At 47.3% G+C, this 25,930-nt stretch overlaps 1 long non-coding RNA gene across 2 annotated transcripts in view; it reads left to right on the top strand.

The window, feature by feature from the left end:
* The first annotated feature begins 7,130 nt into the window (after nt 1-7,130).
* The window catches only part of LOC119974926, a 68,375-nt gene continuing 49,575 nt past the window's right edge, over nt 7,131-25,930 (top strand). The window contains exons 1-2 of one of the 2 annotated variants that reach the window (XR_005462609.1): nt 7,131-7,178; nt 7,447-7,473. This is a non-coding gene — a long non-coding RNA (uncharacterized LOC119974926). The remainder of the gene's footprint in view (nt 7,179-7,446; nt 7,474-25,930) is intronic. The other variant, XR_005462608.1, reaches the window with a different exon arrangement.

Here is a 25,930-nt window from a genome sequence, read left to right as displayed (position 1 = left end):
ATCAGTAGAGGAGCTGAAAGCTAAGTGGGAGGGGGAACTGGCGAAACAGATCGAAGACGGGACATGGGCTGATGCCCTGGAGAGGGTTAACTCTTCCTCCTCGTGTACGCGGCTTAGCTTCATCCAATTCAAGGTGCTGCACCGGGCCCACATGTCCGGGTCCAGGATGAGTAAGTTCTTTGGGGGTGAAGACAGGTGTATGAGGTGTTCGCGGAGTCCAGCGAACCATGCCCATATGTTCTGGGCATGCCAGGCACTGGAGGAGTTCTGGAAGGGGTGGCGAGGACGGTGTCGAGAGTGGTAGGATCCAGGGTCAAGCCAGGCTGGGGACTCGCGATTTTTGTTGTTCGGGTGGAGCCGGAAGTGCAGGAGGCGAAAGAAGCCTGTATGCTGGCCTTTGCGTCCCTAGTAGCCCGGCGGAGGGTCTTGCTACAGTGGAAGGATGCGAGACCCCCAAGCGTGGAGTACGGATTAATGACATCGCGGGTTTTATTAAGTTAGAGAAGGTCAAATTCGCCCTGAGAGGATCGGTACAAGGGTTCTTTCGGCGGTGGAAACCTTTCCTCGACTTTCTGGCTGAACGATAGGGTACTGGGTCAGCAGCAGCAGCAACCCAAGGGGGAGGGGGCGAAAGTGGGGGGGGGGGACGTTGACTATGTTTTCTTATTTAATTTTAATATATTTGTAAGTTTTCTTGTTGTTTACTAGGTTTGGGAGGGGTGGGGAGGGGGTGTGATACATGCGTTCATACGTTCTTGGGGGTGTTACAAGTATTATGGTGTTATATTGTTGCGTGTTATTGTTTATTGTTATATTTTCTGTAAAGAAATTCCAATAAAAATTATTTTTTAAAAAAGAAAGTGCATAACCTCACTTTTCCACATTGTATTACATTTGCTACTTCTTTGCCCACTCTCCTAGCTTGTCCATTTCCTTGTGCAACCCCCTTGCTTCCTTATACTACGTTCCCCTCTACAGGTCTTTTTATCATCTGAAAAATTAGCAACAGTGCCTTTAGTTCTTCCAGATCATTTATGTATATTGTGAAATGTTGTGGCCTCAGCACAGACGGCTGAGGCACACCACTCGTCACCGGCTGCCATCATGAAAAATGACTCCTTTATCCCCACGTTCTTCCTTTTGCCAGTCAGCCAATCCTCTATCCATGCTAGGATGTTACCCTTACACCATGGGCTTTTAACTTATTTGCCAGTTTCCGATGCGGAAACTTGTCAAAGGCCTTCCGGAATCTAAATAAATCACGTATCCCGGTTCTCCTTTGTGTAACCAGCTTGTTACTTCCTCAAAGACTGTAACAAATTTGTCAGACACGGCCTCCCTTTGACAAATCCGTGCTTACTCAGTCCTGTTTTACCATGCACTTCCGAGTACCTCCGATATCATCTTTCACAACAGATTCTAAAATATTACCAATGACCGACACGGGCTCACCGGACCATAATTTCCCGTCTTCTTCCCCCCTCCAGCCTTAAACAAGGGTTCTACATTAGCCACCCTCCAGTCTGCTGGGACCCTTCCTGCCTCCAGTGATTCCTGAAAGACAATCACCAATTCCTCTACAATTTCCTCATCTATCTCATTTAAGACCAAATGGTGTAGTCCAGCAGCCCAGGTGACTTATCCACCTTAAGACCTTTCGGTTTCCTCTGAACCTTCTCCTTAGTAATGGCCGCTGCACGCACCTCTTCCCCCGGTTCTCCTGGTGCTCTGGTATTCCACCGTGAAGACTGATGCAAAATAACTATTTAGTTATTCTGCCATTTCATTGGTTCCTACTATTACTTCTTCAGCCACATTTTGCAGCAGTCCAATGTCCAGTTTTGCGTCTTGCTGACCTCTTACATATTGGAAAATACTCTCCCTCTCTTCCTTTATATCACTAACTAGCTTGAACTCATACTTTAAATTCTAGTAATTGAACCCTCTACCCTGGGAAAAAGCCTCTGACTATCCACTTTGTCTATGCCCCTCATAATTTTGTAGAACTCTATCAGGTCGCCGCTCAACTTCCGTCGTGCCATTGAGAACAAACCGAGATTATTCAACCGCTCCTTATAGCTAATGCCCTCCGTACCAGTCAACATCCTGTTAAACCTCTTCTGCACCCTCTCTGAAGTCTCCAAATACTTCTGGTAGTGTGGCGACCAGAATTGAACGCTGTACTCCAAGTGTGGCCTAACTAATGTTCGAAACCGGTGTAACATGATTTCTCAATTCTTATACTCAATGGCCCGGCCAATGAAGGCAAGCATGCCATATACCTTCTTGACTACCTGGTCCACCTGTGTTGCCCCTTTCAGTGACCTGTGGACCTGTGCACCTAGAATTATCTGACTGTCAATACACTTGAGTGTTCTACCATTCACTGTATAATATCTACCTGCATTCGACCTTCCAAAATGCATTCCCTGACATTCGTCCGGATTAGCCTCCATCTGCCGTCACTCCGCCAAAGTCTCCAAATGATCTAAATCTTGCTGTATCCTCTGATATTCCTCATCGCTATCCATAATTCCACCAACCTTTGTGTCGTATGTAAAACGTACTAATCAGACCAGTTACATTTTCCTTCAAATCATTTATATATACTCCGAACAGCAAAGGTCCCTTCACTGATCCATGCGCAACACCACTAGGCACAGCCCTCCAATCAAAAAAGCACCATTCCATTGCTAGTCATTGCATTCTAAGACATGGCCAGTTCTGGATCCTTCTTGCCAGATGACCCCTGATCATATGTGACTTTACCTCTTGTGCCAGTCTGCCATGAGGGACCTTGTCAAAGTCCTTACTGACGTCCATATAGACTACATCCACTAACATAACTGCATCGATCATCTTTGGAACCTCTTGAAAAACTCTTCAAGTTAGTGATTCACGACCTTACCGTTCGGAAAACCATGCTGCCTCTCGCTCATACGTCTATTTGCTTCTAAAATGGAATAGATCATGTTTAGAAGAATTCTCTTCAGTAAATTCCCTACCACGGGCGTAAGGCTCACCACCTGTAGTTCCCTGGATTATCCCTGCTACCCTACTTAAACAAAGGAACAACTGTGGCCCTTCGCCAGTCATCCGGGACATTATTTGAAGATAGTGAGGATCCAAAGATGTCTGTTAAGGCCTCAACAATTTCTTCTCTTGACTCCTTCAGTATTTTGGGGTAGATACCATCAGGCCCTGGGGTCTTACCTACCTTAATATTTTTCAAGCCGCCCATCACCTCGTCTTTTCTCGATTGTGGTCTGTGGGTTAGGAAGTTCAGCATCCAGACACAGAGGGAGGAACCGAGTCCCGGGCCACCGAGTTTGGAGATGTGTTTCGCAGGAATAACATTGCTGAAGGGTGAGCTTTACTTAATAAATCGGCGTCTGGCATAGGTGTCGTTGTTATCAAGGTGTTCCACTGTTGCGTGCAGTGCCAGGTAGATGGCATCTGCTGTGGACCTTTTGCAGCGGTAGGAGAACTCTAGTGAAGCCAGGCAATCCTGGACGCTGGAGTTGTTTCGTGCCATTACTATGTTTTCGAAGCACTTCATACTATGTATGTCAGAGCCACAAAACTATCGTTATTGCGACATGCTGCTTGGCTTTTCCTTGGTACAGGATTGATGATCGTCTTCTTGAAACAGATAGAGACATAAGATGTCTGAGAATACCTCCGCCAGCTGATCCGCGCAAGACCTGAGCGCCCCTTCGGTTACCCCATCCGAGACAGTCGATTTCCGTTGTCTGATCTTCGAGAAGGTTGCTCTGACGTCTGAAATGGTGACCATGGATACAAGTTCATCCGAAGCTTCCAGGGTGGAGGTCTTGCTGAACTCTTGCTCAAAGCGGGGCAGAATGCGTTGAGATCATCAGGAAGGGGCCGTTGGAGTCGATGATTTTACATGCCGCCATGTTGTATACCGTTATGCCTTACAGACTTTTCCACTGTCGGCGGGGGTCCTTGTGGCTAGCCTGGGACTCGTCGTTGTTCCGATACTGTCTTTTAGCATCCCTGAATAATTTCGATATATAATATTTCTGCTTTCGTGTACATGTCACGGTTGCCGGACTTCAGCAAGCAGTGTCTATACCTGTTCATCCCGTGTTTCCAGTTGGGAAACCTCCCGCGGATTTGCTTCATTTGCAGGCAGTCTTCCACACACTTACTAGTGAAGTCAGATGCTGTAATGGCGTAGTCGTTCAGGACGGTCGCAGAGTTTTTAAATACTGAAGAGTGCATTGACACTAAGCAGTCCCGTAGGGGGTCATCCGATTCATCAGACCAATGTGGCAAACTTTCTTCTCCCGGAAAAGGAGCACCGTCTTGTTATCAGAATTGCCAAAGTGTGGGCGGGCGGTAGAGCGGTACGCATGTTTGATATTTGTGTAGCAGTAGTCCAGGATGTTTGGACCTCTGGTGTAACAGGTAACGTGTTGGTGGTAACTTGGTAGTACACTCTTTAGCTTGGCCTGACTGAACACGGTGGACAAGGCCTCGGGATAGTCCGTTTCAAGGCTATTTGTGATGGTGTATATATTGTATCTGGATCATACAAGCATATGTTTGGCTTCGTGAGCCTATAGTACCGACAACACTATTACAATTATTGGTGGAATATTGTCAGAGAGCAAATCGTCAACGTCAAACAAATGTCATCAGATTTTTGTTTTGTTCAGGTAGCCATTTTCTAACACTTTTGTACTGCAGAAGTAACGTGTTAATATGCTGACAAAGGCTGAATACTGGCGGTAATTTCTGCTGAGGTTCTCCGTTCGCGTGAACACTACATGGCGAAGTTCATAAATGAAACAACCAGCAATGGGACTAACTCGAAAACTAAAATCAGAATGTTTCGGATGCACGACTCAGAATGAAAAGGTAACATGCTGGGGAATTTCAACAGGTTTCGAGTCACCTGCAAAGTGAGAGTGATTGAACGTTTCTAATGCGTATGTTTATTCTTCAGCATACATGTAACAATGTTGCTTCACATTGTTGCAACACCTTGGCTGTTGGGAAATGAAGCTGCCTACCCATGTATGTGTACATGCGCAAATTACGGAAAAGTTAGGAGAGACAGAAACAGTGAGAAGAGGAACAGTAGGATGTCGGTCAGACCTTGCAACCTGAACATTTTTGCACCATTACCACAGTTAATCCTCTATCTGAGCACCGTTCTCTCTTACCCTCCCGAAGCCGCTTGACACCTTTGGTGACAGAGCATATATCAGTTTCCCTCTTAAGTAGATGCACTGGGTTCGCCTTCACAACCTCCTGTGGTTGCGAATTTCAGTTTCACCACCGTGTCTGTGAAGATATGTCTCCTCATTCAGTCATAAATGGTCTACGCCGCACGTGAAACCGTGATTCAATGTATAAAGCATCCGCCCTACTCCCGCCACCCACAGCGCACCAGAGAATCAGAGGAAAAATCATAACCGCATCCAGCCTGCTTATCGCTGTCATTACTGTACATATTTCAATTTGGTCACCACTCATTATTGTAAACAGTTTTGCATACAGGCCCATTCAATCCAAACCTGTCTTCATAGGCAAACGAACTGTCACATAAATTTACCTGGTTTTCTTTTGGTGCACTCTTTCAATCGCAACTGCATCGTTTCTGAGATACATGTTGAAAGCAGAGCACACCAAAATTAAGGAAGTATTCCTGAGTAAGACTTTTTTGTTCTTGTAAATTCGAGGATTCTTAACATTTACAGTAGATAAGGAGGCGATTCGGCCCATTGAGCCTCCACCGAACCTTGGAAAGAACACCCATCTTAAGCCGACGTCTCCAGCCTATCCCCGTAACCCAGTCAACCGACGAAAGCATTTGGACACTGATCGGTAATTTATCACAGCCAATGCACCTGACCTTCTATGGACTCTGGGAGGAAACTGAAGAACCCCTATGGAACCCACTTAGATACGGGGAAAAGTGCCAACTCCACACAGACAGGTCTTCGAGGCTGGGATTGAACTCGGAACCTGGTGCTGTGAAGCAACAGCGCTGAACAATGTGCCACCTTGTCGCCCTATTCAGGTATCCAGCTTCACTTCAAATACGCCCTGAGCATTTCGTCGAATGTATTCCGTTTTCCACATTTCAGACAATACTGAACTGCTTCATTAATTAATCAAGCTTTTCTTTGTTTGCAATCAGAAATTATACAGTTGCTATCAAGGGCCGACATTTGTCTTCACGGATAATTTATTTCTTTTGAACTACCGACAAAAGCTTTTAAAGCCCTATTTTATGTTAATCTCATGTTCATTCCCAGACCACTGTTTTGCTTTATAATCAATCTCTTCATCCTTATTCTGCTCAACTCATAATTGCTCCCAGTCCTCAGTCGTATGCATTTTATGCCAAATATACATGACTCCTCATAGAATCTGAGACATTTTCAGAAACTCGTTGATAATATTCAGTGTCTGCGACACGACAACATTGCCAAGAGATCCATCAAACCGTGGTATATTTTGCGTGGCAAAGGCATGACAAAAGGAGATTTAAAAATATGCGTTCCGTTCATTGGAGTCAGTTTAGAAAAATGTGCAGTGGCTGCAAAGAGAAGTTGTTTATTGTGCAATTTTGTGTTGACCTTTGAAGATGTTACGCAACAGTGAAAGTTGGTATTCCTCGTTATCAGTACTTCTGAGTCCATAGCTATTTGTGAACGCATTGATACATATCAAATAAGCAGCAACATTGTATGTGTTGCACATGTAACTCATTTTTGAACATTGTGTTAAATATAAGCTGCTTTTTCCATATCTTTGCAAATAATTTGATCATTTTTAGCCACACACGCAACATTTCCATACAGTTATCCAAAGACGGAGTTCCGCATTGGGTCAGAAATGCGGTTCCACGATTAGGACTTCATTGTTTATATTGTGATGATCTTGATTGAGGCCACGGGGTTGGGTATTTTGCTCTCTAGTCGATCACTGAGAAGTGCAAAAATTAGCAGCTGTGATTAGTCAACTTAGCGCTTACCGGTACAAAATGTGTATCAGTCGATGCCAAGGAGTAACATTCTGACAGCAGTTATTCACACTGGAATAATTGTTCTCGGGCCATTGATGTGACATTATTGCGTCAAAAGGAGAGTGTCGAATGTTCAAATAGAGTGTACTTTATTCGAATCACTGGCACCGAGGTAAGTGATTAATTGTTATTATTCAACGATTTCTGCAAATTATGTCAGTTGGCGATTTAAAATAAGATTTTTTTTTAATCTTCTGCATTGAGTACGTGATGACGTTTATGTTAAACATATACTTTTATTATTTGCCCATTTTACATCTCTGCTCACAATATTCATGGAGATAGCGCTTTGCAGATTAGTAAAGCCTGCTGAAGATCTCAAATCTCTTGTATTATTCAACGTCGATGACTGATTGTTCAGTGTTGGACTTTTTCAACAGGCATATCGATTGGAACATACAGCCAAGGTTGGAACATTAAAATCAAAGCCTGAGAACCTCTGGTGTTGTAAGAATTGAAGCAGCCCATGTGACCGGTGCAGCCAATACGTTATGACTGCGGCAATTAGTCACACACATTGAAGTTCAGGCATCCTGAGAAACAATCTGACATATTAAAAGTTGACATGGGGCTATGTTGCACTAACAAAGTTCCGAATTCAATGGAGAACTCGGTGAATAAAAGTGGCGCTGTGGGACTGTGGTGATGCCTCTTAAGTGGATGGCATACCTGCGGGAGGGTATAACTGGAGACGTGTGTGTGTTTGGGTAGTGGTTGGGGGTGGGGCGGTGCTGGGAGGTGTGTGGCTTAAGTATGTGTGCGTGTGGCGGGTGTTCAAACTTTCAATTTTGAAGAATTACTTTAGAAGTTAAACAGAAAATGAAATGGTGTGCATAGAAACGATGCCCTCTTGTCCATCGGACTCAACCATCTGTCCTCCTGATTGCAATACATCAAGCGTGGCTTACACATTCAATCATTCTCGTCGGTTTTTTGAGGCAGCAGAAGTCTACGCTTTAACATTTTGGTTGTGAAATTGACTTTCGCTCATATTCTAAATAATTATCCACCACAACAAGGAACCACAGCAGGAACATGCGGAGAAGAGACAAATAGTTAATTGTGCGTAACAGCCATTGATCCCCATATTGCATGGTGAGCAAGATTTAACCAAAGTAGGGCGCTTGTTTATCTCTAGAAGGACACCAATGATGTTTCAAAGGACGAAGCACATCGCCAGTGGAACTTTAATTCAAGAAAAATCGAGAAAAGCTGTGCTTGACGAGACAATGCTATACAGGCACCAACGGTATAAGTAAAAAAAAGGGATGAGGTCATCCAATCAGAATTTAGGGATTTAGGAGATAAGTTAAAAAGTAGGGCCTCAAAGGTAGTAATCTCAGGATTGCTACCAGTGCCACGGGACAGCCAGAATAGAAATGAAAGAATAGTCAGAATGGATACGCGGCTTGAGAAATGGTGCAGGAGGGAGGGGTTCAGATTTCTGGAACATTAGGAGCGGTTCTGGGGGTGGTGGGACAATTACAAACGGGATGGTCTACACCTGGGCAGAACTGGAACCAATGTCCTAGGGGGTGCTTTTGCTAACACTGTTGGCGAGGTTTTAAATTTATGTGGCAGGGGATGGGAACCAGATCAGGAAGTTAGAGGTCAGTAAAGAGGCAGCAACTAAAGCCAGTAAGGTACTAGATAATAAACTCGATGTAACTAAGGGGAAGAGTAGACATGGAGGAGATGATGAACGCAAAGGAACAGGTGGTCTGAGGTGAATTTGTTTCAATGCGAGAAGTGTAGCAGGTAAGGCAGGTGAATTTAGGGCTTGGATTAATACCTGGGAATATGATGTTATTGGTATTACTGAGACTTGGTTCAGGGAAGGGCAGGACTGGCAACTGAATATCCCAGGGTATAGATGCTTCAGGTGGAATAGAGAGGGAGGTAGAAGGGGTGGAGGAGTTGCATTACTAGTCAAAGATGATATCACAGATGTGATTAAGGAGGACACAATGGAGGATTTGAGCACTGAGGCAATATGGGTGGAGCTAAGAAATATGAACTGTGCAGTAACATTGTTGGGACTTTACTACAGTCCTCCCATAAGCGAGAATGACGTAGAGGTACAAATATGCAGACAGATTATCGAAAAATGTAGGAGCAATAGGGTGATTGCGATGGGATATTTTATCTTCCCCGACATTGAATGGGATTTGTGTAGTGTTGGAGGCGTAGATGGAGCACAGTTTGTAAGGAGCATCCAGGAGAGTTTGTTTTAGAGCAGTATGTAAATAGTCCAACTTGGGAAGGGGCCATATTGGACCTGGTATTGGGGAATGATCCCGGCCAGGTGGTAGAAGTTTCAGTCGGAGATTACTTTGGGAATAGCGATCACAATTCCGTAAGTTTTAGAATACTCATGGACAAGGACGAGAGTGGTCCTGAAGGAAGAGTGCTAAATAGGGGAAAACCGGAGTATAACAAAATTCGGCAGGAGCTAGGGAATGTGAATTGGGAACAGTTGTTTAAGGTTAAATCCACATTTGAAATGTGGGAGTCTTTTAAGGAAAGGTTGATTGGAGTGCAGGACAGACATGTCCCTGTGAAAATGAGGGATAGAAATGGCAAGATTAGTGAACCATGGATGACGGTGGAATTGTGAGACTAGCTCAGAGGAAAAAGGAAGCATACATAAATCGAGACAACTCAAAACTGATAAAGCTTTGGAGGAATATCGGTAAAGTAGGACGAATCTCAAACGAGCAATAAAGAGAACTAAAAGGGGTCATGAAATATATTTGGCTAACAGGGTTAAGGAAAATCCCAAAGCCTTTTATTCGTATGCAAGGAGTAATCGGGTAACTAGAGAAAGGATTGGCCCACTCAAAGACACAAAAGGGAATTTATGCGTGGAGTCAGAGGAAATGGGTGAGATTCATAATGAGTTCTTTGCATAGGTATTCACCAAGTAGAGGGACAGGACCGAGGTTGATGCGAGCGATGGATGTTTAAATACTCTAGGTCAAGTTGTCATACGGAAGGGGGACGTTTTAGGTATTCAAAAATAAATTAAGGTGGACAAGTCCCCAGGTCCGTGTGGGATCTACCCCTGGTTACTGAGGGAAGCGAGGGTCGAAATAGATGGGGCCTTAACAACTATCTTTGCAGCACGCTTGAGCACATGTGGGGTCCCGCAGGACTGGAGAATTGCTAATGTTGTCCATTTGTTTTAGAACGGTAGCAGCGATACTCCAGGGAATTATAGACGTGTGAGCTTGACGTCAGTGGTAGGCAAACTGTTGGAGAAATACTGAGGGATAGAATCTATTCACATCTGGAAGAAAATAGACTTATCGGTGACAGGCAGCATGGTTTTGTGCAGGGAAGGTCATGTCTTACAAACCTAATAGAATTATTTCAGGAAGTGACAAAGTTAATTGATGAGGGAAGGGCTGTAGATGTCGTATACATGGACTTTAGTAAGGCGTTTGATAAGGTTTTCCATGGTAAATTGATAGAAAAAGTGAAGTCGTATGGGGTTGAGAGTATACAACCTAGATGGATAAATAACTGGCTGAGCAAAAGGAAACAGAGAGTAATGGTGGAAGGTGGTGTCTCAAAATGGAGAAGGGTGACTAGTGGTGTTCCACAGGGATCCGTGCTCGGACCACTGTTGTTTGTGATGTACATAAATGACCCGGAGGAAGGGATAGGTGGTCTGATTAGCAAGTTTGCAGATTATACTAAGATTGGTGGAGTTGGTGGAAGTGGTCTGTCGGAAAATACAGCAAAATATAGATAGATTTGAGAGTTGGGCAGAGAAATGGCAGATGGAGTTCAATCCAGGCAAATGCGAGGTGATGCATTTTAGAAGATCAAATTCAAGAGCGGACTATATGGTCAATGGAAGAGTCCAGGGGAAAATTGATGTCCAGCGAGATCTGGGGGTTCAGGTCCATTGTACCCTGACGGGGGCAACGAAGGTTGATTGAGTGGTCAAGAAAGCATACAGCATGCTTGCCTTCATTGGACTGGGTATTGAGTACAAGAGTCGGCATGTCATGTTACAGTTGTATAGGACTTTGGTTAAGCCACATTTGGAATACTGCGTGCAGTTCTGGTCGCCACATTAACAGAAGGATGTGGATGCTTTCGAGAGGGTTCAGAGGAGGTTCACCAGGACGTTGCGTGGTATGGAGGGTTGCTAGCTATGAAGAAAGGATGAGTAGATTAGGATTGTTTTCGTTGGCAAGACGGAGGTTGAGGGTGGTCCTGATTGAGGTCCACAAAATTATGAGAGGTATGGACAGGGTGGATAGCAACACGCTTTTTCTAAGATAGAGGGTGTCAATTACAAAGGGTCACGATATCAAAGTGAGAAGGGGAACGTTTAAGGGAGATGTGCGTGGAAAGTTTTTTACGCAGAGGGTGGTGGGTGCCTGGAACGCTTTGCCAGCGGAGGTGGTAGGGGCGGGCAAAATAGCATCATTTAAGATGACTCTTGACAGATATGTGAACGGGTGGGGAACAGAGGGATGTAGACCTTGGAAAATAGGAGACAGGTTTAGATAAAGGATCTGGATCGGCGCAGGCTGGGAGAGCCGAAGGGCCTTTTTCAGTGCTGTACTTTTCTTTGTTCTTTGTTTTGTCAATGGAGAACAGCGCGTCAAGTTGCTGCCGAATCGGCTGTTCGCCAGGCTTAGGGTCGAAATAAGAAAGATTAACATATGATTAACATAACAGATTAACATAACCTAGGGGCAGCAGGGTAGCATGGTGGTTAGCATAAATGCTTCACAGCTCCAGGGTCCCAGGTTCGATTCCCGGCTGGGTCACTGTCTGTGTGGAGTCTGCACGTCCTCCCCCTGTGTGCGTGGGTTTCCTCCGGGTGCTCCGGTTTCCTCCCACAGTCCAAAGATGTGCGGGTTAGGTGGATTGGCCATGCTAAATTGCCCGTAGTGGCCTAATAAAAGTAAGGTTAAGGGGGGGTTGTTGGGTTACAGGTATAGGGTGGATACGTGGGTTTGAGTAGGGTGATCATGGCTCGGCACAACATTGAGGGCCGAAGGGCCTGTTCTGTGCTGTACTGTTCTATGACAACGCAGCGAAGCAGCTGGGTGATTACTTGATGATTATCCAATAATACTATTTATTCATCTTCAATAGAATTAGATTAACAGTATTTGAAAGATTTTATGAGATGTTACATTGTAAGCAATAATAATAATAAATAGGAGGTGTTGGGTGCATTTCGTGAACACATATGTACGTTTAATAAATAAGTTCGTATGCAGCTCCGTGTTGCGACTGAATAATATGTTAATTAGTGGAATTCTGTGTCATCCAGGTAAAAAACTGCTTGTGGTGGCGTCGACATATTCGGTTGTCATTGAGTTGGCTAGAAGGGCGGAGGGTGCCTCGAACGTGGATGTTGAGAACACTCCATTCCTTTCACTTATTCAGAAGGACAGAGGCGCTTGTAGTTTACATCTCTAGATGCGGATGTTGCAAATCAGAAGTGATAACTTATATATCCAGCATTTTAAAGCAAGCAGTTGAAGCAATATGATATATTTCCAAGTTCACGGAATTAACAGTGCAGAAGGAGGCCATTCGGCCACAGAGTCCGCCCCTTAGAAACAACACCATACCGAACGCCACATCCCCACCCTCATTTACAATACTAAGGACAATTTAGCATGGCCAATCCACTCGACTGCACAACTTTGGACAACGGGAGGAAACCGGATGACCACGAGAAAACCCACGCAGACACGGGAGAAAGTGCGCACTCCGTACCACAGTGGCCGAGCCATGAATCGAATTCAGTGGTCTTTGTGGGCATCGCCATGCTTGTAGACATTCTGCGGCTGGCAGCATTACTCAGGCTTTCCAAGGAGCCTGGCTGGTATCACGATTCGATACATTTTTTTGGACTGGAGGGGAAAATAAAGTGGGAGGGATGTGAACTATTTGTCTCCGTTCGCTTCTTGAAAACTGTATTGAACTGTTTTCAGAAAAAACTGTTCTCCTAAGCCATCGTCAGCAGCTACCGGCTGTTTTTACAAAATAAAAAAAACCCAAAATCTAATAAATTCTAACCTGACCAGAAATAAAATTGTTATTAAGAATTATTGGGAATACGGTAACTAGATTAATGGTTAGTTCAAAGTATGCTATGGGAATAATGAGTTAAATTCACTGACGCAGTGCCAGCAGCGTGGCGGAGGTAGCGGGCTTCACGTTGTCCAAAGTTTTGGCTAATCATGGAACTAGGCAGGAAACAGGTTATATTCAAATAAGCACTGGAATGGTGAAGAAGAACCTTTTCACTAAAGATGAAGGAACCAAAGCGAAACAACAAGGCTGGAGAGCCGTCAAGTAAAATGGCAGAACACACCGAGAGTAGGTCCAGAATAGTTTGAAATAACTTCTTGAAGAGTACAAGACAGATACATCACTACATTGTGGGGAAAAAACAACAGAAAATTGTCTTTTCGTGGGTTCGTTCACTCACTCCCCCAAAGCGGACAAATCATTTGCACACGTGGAAGTATATAGAAATAAACTAATATGCGCACAGAAATATGATCGCAAGGTGGCGAAGGTCGGGCCCTGAATATTTCCGCGTAGTAGCTATTCGTAAAATACAGGAACCTATGAAAAGTTGCTCGTGCAGTCAGATAATTTAATAATAGCATGAGTATATTTATGATAGCTTATCAGAGCAGGCTAGTGAAATGGGAAGAGTTAATTTCCGTAGATTTAAGAAATGTAAAAAAAAATGCGGCATGCATTTGACCAGATTTGCGCCCCTGAAAGTTTGTGCACCTTAGTACAGAATATGCAGTAATGTTCATTTGCACAGTGTAGGATTATTAGTAACGTCACAATTATTTGCGACTGTAATGTACATGCATATTGGGAATTGACCTGGAAAATTATTTTAGTTGAGTGTTAGTTTTGGATGTCATTACAGAAACAAATCTGGACCGTATTTCTGACAGTGATATCTGGTCGTGGACAAAACGACACAATTAATGCATGGTCGCGCCGGAAAGGAAAGAACAAGAAGCATATGATCTTAGGATTTGATTTCAGTTCGTTGGGGTGGGCGGATGTCTGTCTGAAACCAGGGTTGTTTCGGAACATACAGTTAAAGCAAATGAAGAAAAATTACCTCGCAACCATTGAGTTCAAGTGCACACTTCTCTGAAGGTGGCTCGGCAAAATTAAACAGCTATTAAGAAGGCTTAGCAGATCTTGGTTTATAAAGAGAGTCATTGGAGTTTGCACATTCTCCCTGTTTTTGCGTGGGTTTCGCCCCCACAACCCAAAGATGAGCAAGCTAGGTGGATTGGCCACGCTAAATTGCCCCTTAATTGGAAAAAAATGAATTGGGTACACTAAATTCATTGTTTTAAAAAATGAGAGTCATAAAAGCAAGGATATGATGCTGCAAATCTACACGTCATTGGCCGGACCACATTTGGAGTATTGTGTTCAATTCTGGTCACCTTAGTTACGGAAGGCTGTTCGAGCTCTGGAGAGGGCGCAGAGGAGATCTGCAGAGGAGACGCAGAGTGGTATGATTGCAGAATGAGGACTTTCAGTAAAAGAAAATATTGTAGAAAATGCAGTAAACATTGTTTTCGTTCACCTTAGACCAGAGACAATAAATAAGTGACCTTATTGAGATGTTCAAAACGATGAGCATATTTGACAGAATAAAGATATGTATTCTGTTTCTCCTAGCTGTAAGTGACTTGTAGTCGCAATATCTCTCAAGAGCTTGGAGTGAGATGAGGAAAAACGTCTTTACACAGAGGGTTGCTGTGGTTTCGAATGTGCTGCCTGTGAGATGAGTGGATGTGGATTACATAGGAAGTTTGAAATTAGTGTTGGACAGATATTTGAAGACGATAAATTTAGAGGGCTACAGAGAAAGGGCTGGAGAATGGGATTAGCTGGGTTGCTCTTCTGCGTGCCATTACGAGCACGATGAGTCATGTCGCCTCATTATGTTCTGTAGAGAACAAAGATAGCTGTGCCCGCGCAACTGAACTGGTAAGCCACATAAACAGATAGATTAGGAAAAATCAGTGGTTGACTTTTAAGGAGACATTCAATAACTGTAAGCAAAAGTGTATCCCTGCTGGAAGGATAGACATTTTAAAAAGCATACAGCATCGGTGGTTGAGGAAAAACAATCATAATTGTTCAAAAGTGAAAGACGTCTGAGAATGATGCCATGTCATTGAACGATCTGCCAGAATTCGACAACCAGACATTAATTACTGACATTATAAATATACTGAAAATATATCTGAATTTAATTCTGTTTTCTGACTAGAGAGTTCTCCGTCTCATAATTAGATAATTTCACCCGTCTTCCCGATTCTCTCTCTGTATGCCCAATTCCTTTGTTCTTCCACGTGATCTTCATACTTTCATTGAAAACTGCCTTTGCGATCTCGGCAACCTCAGTTTCTGTGTTATGATCCCACGAAAATTATTATCTTCTTTTTCAAATTCCAGCTCTGACCTGGCTATCAGACCAGCCGACAAGGCGCAGCTGTCTAAAGGGCTGATATTTACCTCTCATGCTCTGAGCGCCAAATTACAGACGTGTCTCCAACCTACCCTGGATCAACAACCCAGGAATGTAACACCAATACATCGAACTTTTCTCCATAGCTTCTAACGTCATACTCACCGAACCCCGCACAACACACTTCGATCTGCTTCACGATATCGAAATTCAGGATTCCCCACGTCCATCCACCGTCTCAGCATTTTTTACCGCCAAACTGAAATAATTTCTTCCTGTCAAGAAGCCATTCCCTCCACCCTTTTATCACAGGGTCCAAACAACATTACTCGATTTCTCTGGTGCTCTGCGCCACATCAACAATACCCAGTTTTCCGGCCCGAAGGGCGGCACTTTACTATGGACGACCAATCCCTCACCACGATGGCCTGAGGGCTCACGCATGTTGTTCGTGCAGAAGCCTGTGCAGTCCCCACGACCAGCCTACCCTACCGATGTAAATGTATTCTGTTACTAACAACTTTAACTTTTGTCACTTCCTAAAAATAAAATGTGTGTTTATTTGTCCTGCCATGTATGTGTACTAGTTGCTGTAATATGCCTATTTGTAGATTATGTGGGCTATCATTGTACGAATCATACCCAGGCATTATTCGACTAGTCTCTCTCCTTTATATCGAATACTATATTGGTGCCGCCTCATGCTTTTGTCTGGACAAGGTAAAATCTATCGATTTGATTTTAATTTCTACTGCTCTCCCGCCGTCACATCTCCGACAAATCCCTTCCCTTCTCATTATTGTCTGATCACAGGGCAGCACGGTGGCATAGTGGTTAGCACACGGCGCTGAGGTCCCAGGTTCGATCCCGGCACTGGGTCACTGTCAGTGTGGAGTTTGCACATTCTCCCCGTGTCTGCGTGGGTTTCGCCCACGCAACCCGAAAACGTGCAAGCTCGGTGGATTGGCCACGCTAAATTGCCCCTTAATTGGAAAAATGATTGGGTACACTAAATTTATTTTTTAAAAATGTTTTTGTCTGATCACTGATATTCATCAAGAAGCCGCCAGCGCCCACAGCTATAGTGGCAATCCATCTTCATTCGCTGCTCCCTATAATGGCTGCATCTTGCTCTCCAAGTACCTGCGACTCAGAGCACCAGTTCCAATGATGTCACCTTAGAAAACAGTGCTTCAGTCTTTTCTGGTTCAAATAAAGTTACTACGGATGATGGAATATAAAACCGAAAGTGAAAATCCTGGAAAATCTCAGCAGGTCTGGCAGCATCTGTAGAGACAGGAAATAGTTAACGTTTCTAGAACCAGATGACGCTTTATCAAAGCAAAACGATTTATGAAGTGGGAGATATTTATACTACAGGGTATAGGAATGAAAAATGAGTTATAGTCACTAAAACCAAGGGAGAAAGCATTCTCATGGCAGTCCCCAGGAAGAGTAAAAGTAGTGAAAGGCTAAACAGCAGACAAACTTTCAGATGTTTATGTTGGGGGGGGGAGGGGGAGATAGGTAATATGAGAAAAATGTGGTAAGGGGTTTGCAAAGACGAGAAACGGTAAGGAATTGGGAGTATAAGATAGGAAAAGAGTGGGACGGGGAGGGAAATTGGCATTCAGAAAGGCAAGAAAAAAATGAAAGGTATCAGACAGATAAAAGGAACTGGAATGAAAAAGTGATCGGGGCGGAGCAGAGCTAATCATGTGAAGTTGTTGAATTCACTGTTCAGGCCGGAAGGCTGCATCGTGCCGAACCCAAATATGAGACGCCCTTCCTCCAGTTTGCATTGTGCTTCACTGGAACATTGCCGCACGCCAAGAACAGACATGTGGTCATACGAGCAGGGTCTTGTGTTAAAATGGCAAGCAACGGGCGTCCAGGGTTCAGAATACGCACAGAGGGAAGGTGCTTAGCAAAAAGAGCATCCAGTCTACGTTTGGTCTCTCCATACGGAGGATGGTGGCATGAATTATATGAACCAAAATGACGTTGTTCTTGTTCTGGGTCGGAGGGGATGGGAGAGTGGAGCGGCGCGGGAGATGGACCGCTTGCTGTAGAGGGCCCTGTAAACAAATGTAGGTTGGACATGATGGTTGAGAAATAATGGACACTCATGTGAAGCACCACTTTGGAAAGTGGCATCACCGGAACAAATGCGATTGAGGCGAAGGGGCTTTGAGAAAGGCATGGAGTCCTTGCAGAATGTAGGGTTCGATGAGTTATAACCAAGAAAGCTCAGGGAGTCAGTGGACATGTAATGGATTGTGGAAGATAGTCTTATCGCACCCTGCACCCTGTGAGACGCTCTCACTTTCTCTCATCTTGTTTGAAAATGAAAGGAGATGAAAATAGTTTATTGTCACGAGTAGGCTCCAATTAAGTTACTGTGAAAAGCCCCTAGTTGCCACATTCCGGTGCCTGACGGGCAGACTGGTACGGAAATCGAACTGTGCTGCTGGCCTGCTTGGTCTGTTTTAAAAGCCAGCGATGTAGCGCAGTAAGCTAAATCAGCCCCATGCTCGCAATTGTTCCGATGATGCCACTTTCGAAAGTGATGCTTCGAACATGTGTTCCTTCTTCCTCACCGTCATCACCCATCTCGAGTTGTTGACAGGGCACTAAACAGCATGCGGTCCATATACCGTGGCAATACACACTCCCCTTTCTCTCCCTCCCAGGACAGGAGAGGGTCCCTCTCGTTCTCACTTCTTATGCAATGCATAATCCTCCCACATTTTCGCAAAATTCAGGAAGATCCCATCACGAAACACATCTTCCCTTCACTCCCTCTGTCAGCATTCCACAGAGACCGCTCCCTCTGGGATTATCTAATCGACTCATCCACCATATCCAACACCTCTCCCACCAACCATGGAACATTCCCGTGCAATCGCAAAAGGTCTAACACCTCAACATCATCCATGCTTAATATTCCAGCCCAAACCATTCTTTGCAGGTTAAGCATAATTCTACTTGCATCTCTTAGAAATTGGTCTCTTGCATTCGCTGCTGCAGACACGGTCTCCTCTGCCTTGGAGATACAAAAGGTAGAGTGGATGATAGCTTTGCTGAGCACACTCGGTCTGTGCGCACTCAGAACCGTGACCTTCCCGTTGCTAACCATCTTAATACATGACCATTCTCCCATGTCCAATCTTTGCCCTTGCCCAGCTGCAAAATTCCAGTGATGCTCAACGCAAACTGGAGGTACAGCATCTCATCTTCCAGTTAGGCACGCTACAGCCTTCCGGTGTCATCATTGAAGAAAACAACTTCAGATTATTAGCACTACCCCATCCTGAACACTTTAGTTGCATTCCATTTCATTTTTACTGCCTTTTTCCTTTTCTTTCTTTCTTGTCTTCCTTTATATATATTTCTGCCAGCACGCTTTCCCCCTTACCTATGCCATCCCCTTGCCTTTTCTCCCCATTACTTCCCCATCCCTCCCTTTTATCATTTTACCTATCTCCCACACACGTCTACCCTTTCCACAAATCTAGAACTGTCACAGTTTACCCTCTGATTTTAATTTCTCTGGTGTTTGGCCTTCCGCACCTTTTATTATCTATGGAGGCTGTCATTATCACTCTGTTCCGTTGGTTTCTATAATTCCCTCAACTTACTGTATGAATATCTCTCAAATTCCATGCTTTTAACTTTGTCAAAGGGACATCCGGACTCTAAATGTTAGCTATTTTGTCTCTTTCCAGATGCTGCCATGCTTGCTTAGTTTTGCGGCATTTTTACATTTGGTTTAAGTCCTTTCTGACGTATTTTTGGACTGAGTATCCCCCGCCATCCGGACGCACATCATTCCGCCGCATGCCCCCATCCCACGTCACTGTCGTTCATAGGTCACTCGACAGTCTTCCACCCATCTGCGGGAGGTGAGCCCTTTGAACGGCCCACCAGTCACATATCTCAGAACCATGACTTTGCATCTCGTGTTCTGGTTTTTCACCCTACTGCGAGCGGAATGTCAGAACCGTGGTTCCGCCGTAACAACTATGTCCTAAACGATGCAACCACTAAAGATTTCAACGCACACCCCTCCAGCAACCTTTAACAGCCGCAAGGAGCTGTCAAGGACCGTCTGCAGCGCAAGGAGAGGGGCTTCCGTAGCGGCGGAGAACAGGGAAGGGAAGGAAAAGGACGTGCACCCAACCCCCCCCCCCCCCCCCCACAACAAACCGGTCATCGGACGATCCTCGGCGGCAGCAGGAGAGGTGCGGAGGCAGGAGAGGTGCGGAGGCAGGAGAGGCTCAAGCGGTGAAGGCAGGAGAGGCCCAGCGGCGGCAGGTCCACCCCGCCCCCCAGGCCAGGAGCGGAGCGGAGCGGCGACTACACAGCCCCCCCCCGGAGTGGAGCGGCGACTACACCCTCCCACCAAGCCCGGACACTCCAGGCCCGGAGTGGAGCGGCGACTACCCCCTCCCACCAAGCCCGGAGCGGAGCGGCGACTACACCCACCCACCCCCTCAAGGCCCGGAGCGGAGTCTCCACACCCCCCCCCCCAAACCGGCAGCGACCACCACGTGGCAAGAACAAAGGACTGGACAAAATCCTCTCTCTCTCTCTCTCCTGCGTGAGAGAGGAAGGGGGAAAGTGGGGAAAAAAAAAGAAGAGGACTTTTATTTTAAAAAGAAAACTGTTAAAGAGAAAGGGGGAGGGATATATATATTATTTTCTCTCTTTCTACACCCACTCCCATCAAAGTAAGCCCACCTGAGAGGAGTTGCATAAAAGGGGGGGGGGGAAATAGTTAACAAACAAACAAATAAATAAAATAAAAATGGGGCGCGGACAAAAGGGGGAAATGAAAAACAAGGGGAGAAGAAAAGATGACAGGGAAGGGGGAGAAAAAAGCGCCAGAAGGGAGCCAAGGGAAAGGGGGCACCATCAGCAGACGGGACAAAGGGCAAACCAGCTCAGGCGGGCGGATTAGCACACAAAGCGGTGGGACGGATGTATCACCGCATCAAAAAGAGCCGGACAGACAGGTACCCTCTCCCCCGGGGATAGAGGGGGGATGGAATAGGAAGGAAGCCTTTACTGGGGTGGTGAGGGAGCAGCTGCAGGCAATCAAGGCAGAGGTGAAAGCAGACGCAGAGGCTGCAGCACAGGCAGCAGTGGCCAGGGCCATGTCAGGGGTGCAGCAGGCTCTGACCAGATTGGAGGAGAAAGTGGATGCACAAGGGAAGAAACTGGAAGCTCAAGGGGGGAAACTGGAAGCCCATGAGGCAACCATTAAGGAGCTGGAGAGGTGCGGAGGCAGGAGAGGCTCAAGCGGTGAAGGCAGCGACAGACATGAGCGACCGGGTCACGGCCCTGGAGAGGGAAGTGGCGAGACTGGGCGCAACACAGGGGAGCCTGAAGGGCAGGGTAGAATACCAGGAAAACAGCTCGAGATGGCAAAATGTTAGGATAGTGGGCCTGCCAGAGGGGACCGAGGGTAAAAACCCCAAAGCATACGTGGCTGCAATGCTGGGCAACTTAGTGGGGAGGAAAGCTTTCCCCAACCCACCGGATTTGGACAGAGCACATCGGTCGCTGCACCTGAAGCCCAAGGCAGGGGAACAACCAAGAGCAGTCGTAGCCAAACTGCGCCAGTACCGGGATAGGGAGAAAATCCTGCGCTGGGCCATGGAAAATAGAGCCTGCAAATGGGAAGGGCACACCATCCGAATTTATGAAGATCTTGGAGTGTATATATCTAAGAAACGGGCTGAGTTTAACAGAGCGAAAGCAGCTCTCTACAGGAGCAAAGTGCGTTTTGGTATGCTGTACCCAGCGAAACTCTGGGTCACATACCAAAACAAGGAACATTTCTGTACAGCCCCTGCTGAGGCGAATAGGTTCGTCGAGGATCACGGGCTGGAAGAACAGCAGGGGAGGTAGGGACGAGGGGCCCCTGGCAAGGAGCAACGGCATGCCAACGGGTAGGATGGGGGAAGAGCGGGAAGAAAACCGGAGAGGCCAGGTAGAGGAGAAGCGAGACAACAGCCTCCGAGAGGGGAGCCACCGTACTAGCAGGAAAGCTAGCACCGGGGGCACGCAACAAAGCAGGGCCGCAGCGCACCCCCAACAGGGGGGAAGGCGCCAGGCAGGGGAGGGGGCAGATCACCCACCAAAGTCGGGAGAGCAAAGGGGGACCGGAATAGGGTATAGAGGGGCAAAGGAGGGGTATACAGGGGAGGATGGTAGAGGGAGAGACCAGGGGGGGCACAGAGAGAAGGAGAGACCAGGGAGGGGAAAGGTAGGGACAAAGTGACAAAAGAGGCCAGAAAAGGAACAGGGCTACAAAGTACCACAACCAAGGGCTCGGAACAAGGAACCGCTGCAAGCACCCACCCAGTACGGTCTGTGGGCAAAGGGCCCCCCTAGAGTGCAGGGGACTACCCGCGTGGCGGACACACAGTGGACTGCCATGGCGGGTGCCCCCAGGACAAGGGGAAACCCCGGAGCGCAGAGACACGACCGCATGGGGAGAGCAGTGGTAGCGGCCATCCTGGACGGCCCCCTAACAAAGGGAAACCCCGGAGGGCAGGGGCTCGTCCACCAGACAAACATGGTTAATCCCACAGGAACGAGGGGGCATAAGCTTCCCACCAGGATAATCACCTGGAACGAAAGGGGACTTAACGGCCCAGTGAAGAGATCTAGAGTCCTCACCCACCTCAGAAACATTAGGGCCGACATAGCCTTCCTCCAAGAGACGCATCTGAGGGAGCAGGACCAACTGTGGGTAAGAAAGGGCTGGGTGGGACAAACCTACCATTCCTGCTATGGGACAAGGGCCAGGGGGGTGGCGATACTGATCGGCAAGAGGACAATGTGTAGGGCGACAAAGACGGTTACAGACCCAGGGGCACGGTATGTCATGGTCAGCTGGGCCCTGGAGGGGGCGCCAGTAGTCCTAGTCAACGTGTACGCGCCCAACTGGGACGACACAAGCTTCATCAAAAAGACCATGGCAGAAATTTCGGACATAGCAACGCATCAACTAATCATGGGGGGGACTTCAACTGTGTACAGGACCCAAAGACGGACAGATCAAACCTCAAAACGGGGAAAACCTCAAACATGGCAAGGGAACTCGGTCACTTTATGGAGCAGATGGCAGCTGTGGACCCCTGGAGGTTTGCCCACCAAGGGGAGAAATAATTCTCCTTCTTCTCCCCAGTACACAACGTGTTCACCAGAATTGACTTCTTTGTGGTGGGGAAAACGGTGCTTCCAGGGATAGACAAAGTGGAATACTCCACAATTGTGATATCAGACCATGCCCCACACTACATGGACGTGCGGCTGGAGACGGGAAGGGCCCAGCGCCCCACATGGAGGTTGGCCGGTGCCTTCCTAGCTGACAAGGCCTTCAGCGAAAGGATAGCATGGGCCATAGCGGAGTACACGGAGAACAACCAAAACGGGAAGGTATCATCCTCCATGTTCTGGGAAGCGCTTAAGGCCGTACAAAGAGGGGAAATCATTGCCTTCAAAGCGCAAAGAGATAGGGAGGAAAGGGTGGCTGTGCAGAAGCTGGTCGACTCCATACTGGAGGTAGACCGTAAATACTCCGAGGCCCTGACCGTAGAGCTCCTGGCGGAGAGAAAAGAAATACAAAGGAACTTTGGCCTGCTCTCCACCAGGGAAGCAGTGCACCAGGCGCGCGTGACCCTGTACGAACATGGAGACAAAGCCAGCCGCCTGTTGGCACACCAGCTGAGAAAGCAGGCAGCCACCAGAGAAATTGCGCAATTCAGGGTTACCAGAGGCATGTTGGAAACAGAACCAGAGAGGATTAACAAAACCTTCAAGGCCTTCTACCAAGAGCTGTACACCTCAGAGCCCCCAACGGCGAAGGCTGGGATGAACCGGTTCCTTGATGGACTGGACATACCAGTCGTGGGAGAGGGCAGGAAACGGGACCTGGAAGCACCACTAGCACTGGGAGAGATCATGGACAGCATCAGCTCCATGCAGACGGGGAAGGCGCCGGGACCGGACGGATTCCCGGCGGACTTCTACAAAAAGTTTGCGACAGCGCTGGCCCCGCACCTGCGGTAGATATTCACAGACTCGCTAGCTAGGGGCACACTGCCGCCCACGTTAGCACAGGCCTCAATCTCGCTAATACCTAAGAAAGACAACGGAATGTGGGTCATACAGACCCAAATCTCTGCTGAACGCAGACGCCAAAATACCGGCCAAAGTCCTAGCCAAAAGGCTAGAAGACTGTGTACCTGAGGTGGTCACAGAGGACCAGACGGGCTTTGTCAAAGGTAGAAAGCTCACCTAGAACATCAGGCACCTGCTGAACGTGATAATGACCCCCTCCGGGGAGAGAACACAAGAGGTGATCGTCTCCCTGGACGCAGAAAAGGCCTTCGACAGAGTCGAATGGAAATACCTCATAGAGGTACTGGAGCGGTTCGGGCTTGGAACAGGGTTCACCGCTTGGGTAAAGCTCCTATACAACGCTCCCATGGCGAGTGTACGGACCGACAATACCAACTCCAAATACTTCCAGCTGCACAGGGGCACCAGACAAGGATGCCCACTGTCCCCGCTGCTGTTCGCACTAGCAATCGAACCGCTAGCAATCGCGCTCAGGGCAGCAAAAAATTGGAGGGGAATCCGAAGGGGAGACAGAGAGCACAGAGGCTCACTCTATGCAGATGATCTGCTCCTCTACATCTCGGACCCACAAAGCAGCATGGACGGAATCATCGCGCTCCTGAAAGAGTTTGGAGACTTCTCGGGCTACAAACGCAACATGAGCAAAAGCGAGATCTTCCCAGTACACCAGCAAGGTGGGGGGGGGGGGCAGCACTAAAGGGGCTGCCGTTCAAACAAGCCCGATATAAATTCCGCTACCTGCGGATCCAAATAGCCCATGACTGGAAAGGGATACACAAATGGAACCTCACCAGCCAGGCGGAGGAAGTAAAAAAGGACCTGCAAAGATGGAACACACTCCCACTCTCCCTCGCGGGGAGAGTCCAGACGATTAAAATGAACGTACTGCCCAGGTTCCTCTTCCTGTTTAGATCCATTCCGATCTACATCCCAAGGCCTTCTTCAAAGTGCTGGACAAACTTATCATGGCGTTCGTATGTGGGGGGGGGGGGGGGTACAAATGCTAGGATCCCAAAGAAGGTCCTACAAAAAAACAAAATCCAGGGGGGGGCTAGCTCTCCCGAATCTACAATTGTACCACCCGGCGGCAACAGCCGAGGGAGAAAGGGGATGGATCCAGGAGCCAGAAGCCGTGTGGGTGCGTGCGGAGGAGGCCTCCTGCATGGGGACCTCCCTCAGGGCCCTCGCCACAGCAGCACTCCCATCCCCACTCAAAAAACACTCCAGCAGCCCAGTGGTGACAGCCCCCTCCAATTCTGGAACCAACTGTGGCAGCAATTTGGCCTGACCAAAATGTCGGACAAGGCTCCCATCTGGAACAACTATAGGTTCACACCAGCACTGACTGACGCCACCTTCAAAAGGTGGAGACAGGACGGGGGGACACTGACAATCATGGACCTATACACGGACGACAGGATCGCAAGACTGGACGAACTGACAGAGAAATTTCGGCCAGCTGGGGGGAACGAGCTGCGGTACCTCCAGCTCAAAAACTTCCTACGAAAGGAGACAAGGATGTACCCACAACCGCCACGACAGACACTACTGGAAGACCTACTGGACGCAAGTATCCTAGAGAAAGGGAACTGTAGCGACTTGTATGACCGATTGGTAGAAAGGGACGACACCGTACTGGACGCAACAAGAAGGAAATGGGAGGACGACCTGGGGATGGATATAGGGTGGGGACTCTGGAGCGAAGCACTACATAGGGTCAACTCCACCTCCACGTGCGCAAGGCTCAGCCTGACGCAACTAAAAGTGGTACATAGAGCCCACTTAACAAGAAACCGTTTGAGCAGGTTCTTCCCGGAGGTGGAGGACAGATGAGAACGGTGCCAAAGAGGCCCGACCAACCACGCCCACATGTCCTGGTCCTGCCCCAGACTGGTGGAGTACTGGACAGCCTTCTTCGAGGCTATGTCCAAAGTGGTGGGGGTGAGGGTGGAGCCATGCCCGATAGTGGCTGTCTTCGGTGTTTCAGACCAGCCAGATCTATTCCTGGGGAAGAGGGCGGACGCCCTTGCCTTTGCCTCCCTGATCGCCCGGCATAGAATCCTTTTTGGCTGGCGGTTAGCAGCACCACCCAGAGCTGCAGACTGGCTGTCAGACCTCTCGGAATCTCTCCAAATGGAGAAAATCAAATTCGCCATCCGAGGGTCGGACGATGGCTTCCACAGAACGTGGGAGCCATTCAT

Source organism: Scyliorhinus canicula, chromosome 12 (assembly GCF_902713615.1).
Source record: "Scyliorhinus canicula chromosome 12, sScyCan1.1, whole genome shotgun sequence".
Lineage (NCBI taxonomy): Eukaryota > Metazoa > Chordata > Chondrichthyes > Carcharhiniformes > Scyliorhinidae > Scyliorhinus > Scyliorhinus canicula.
The sequence above is the reverse complement of the archived record's forward strand: the minus strand, read 5'-3'. Positions and strand labels throughout refer to the sequence as shown.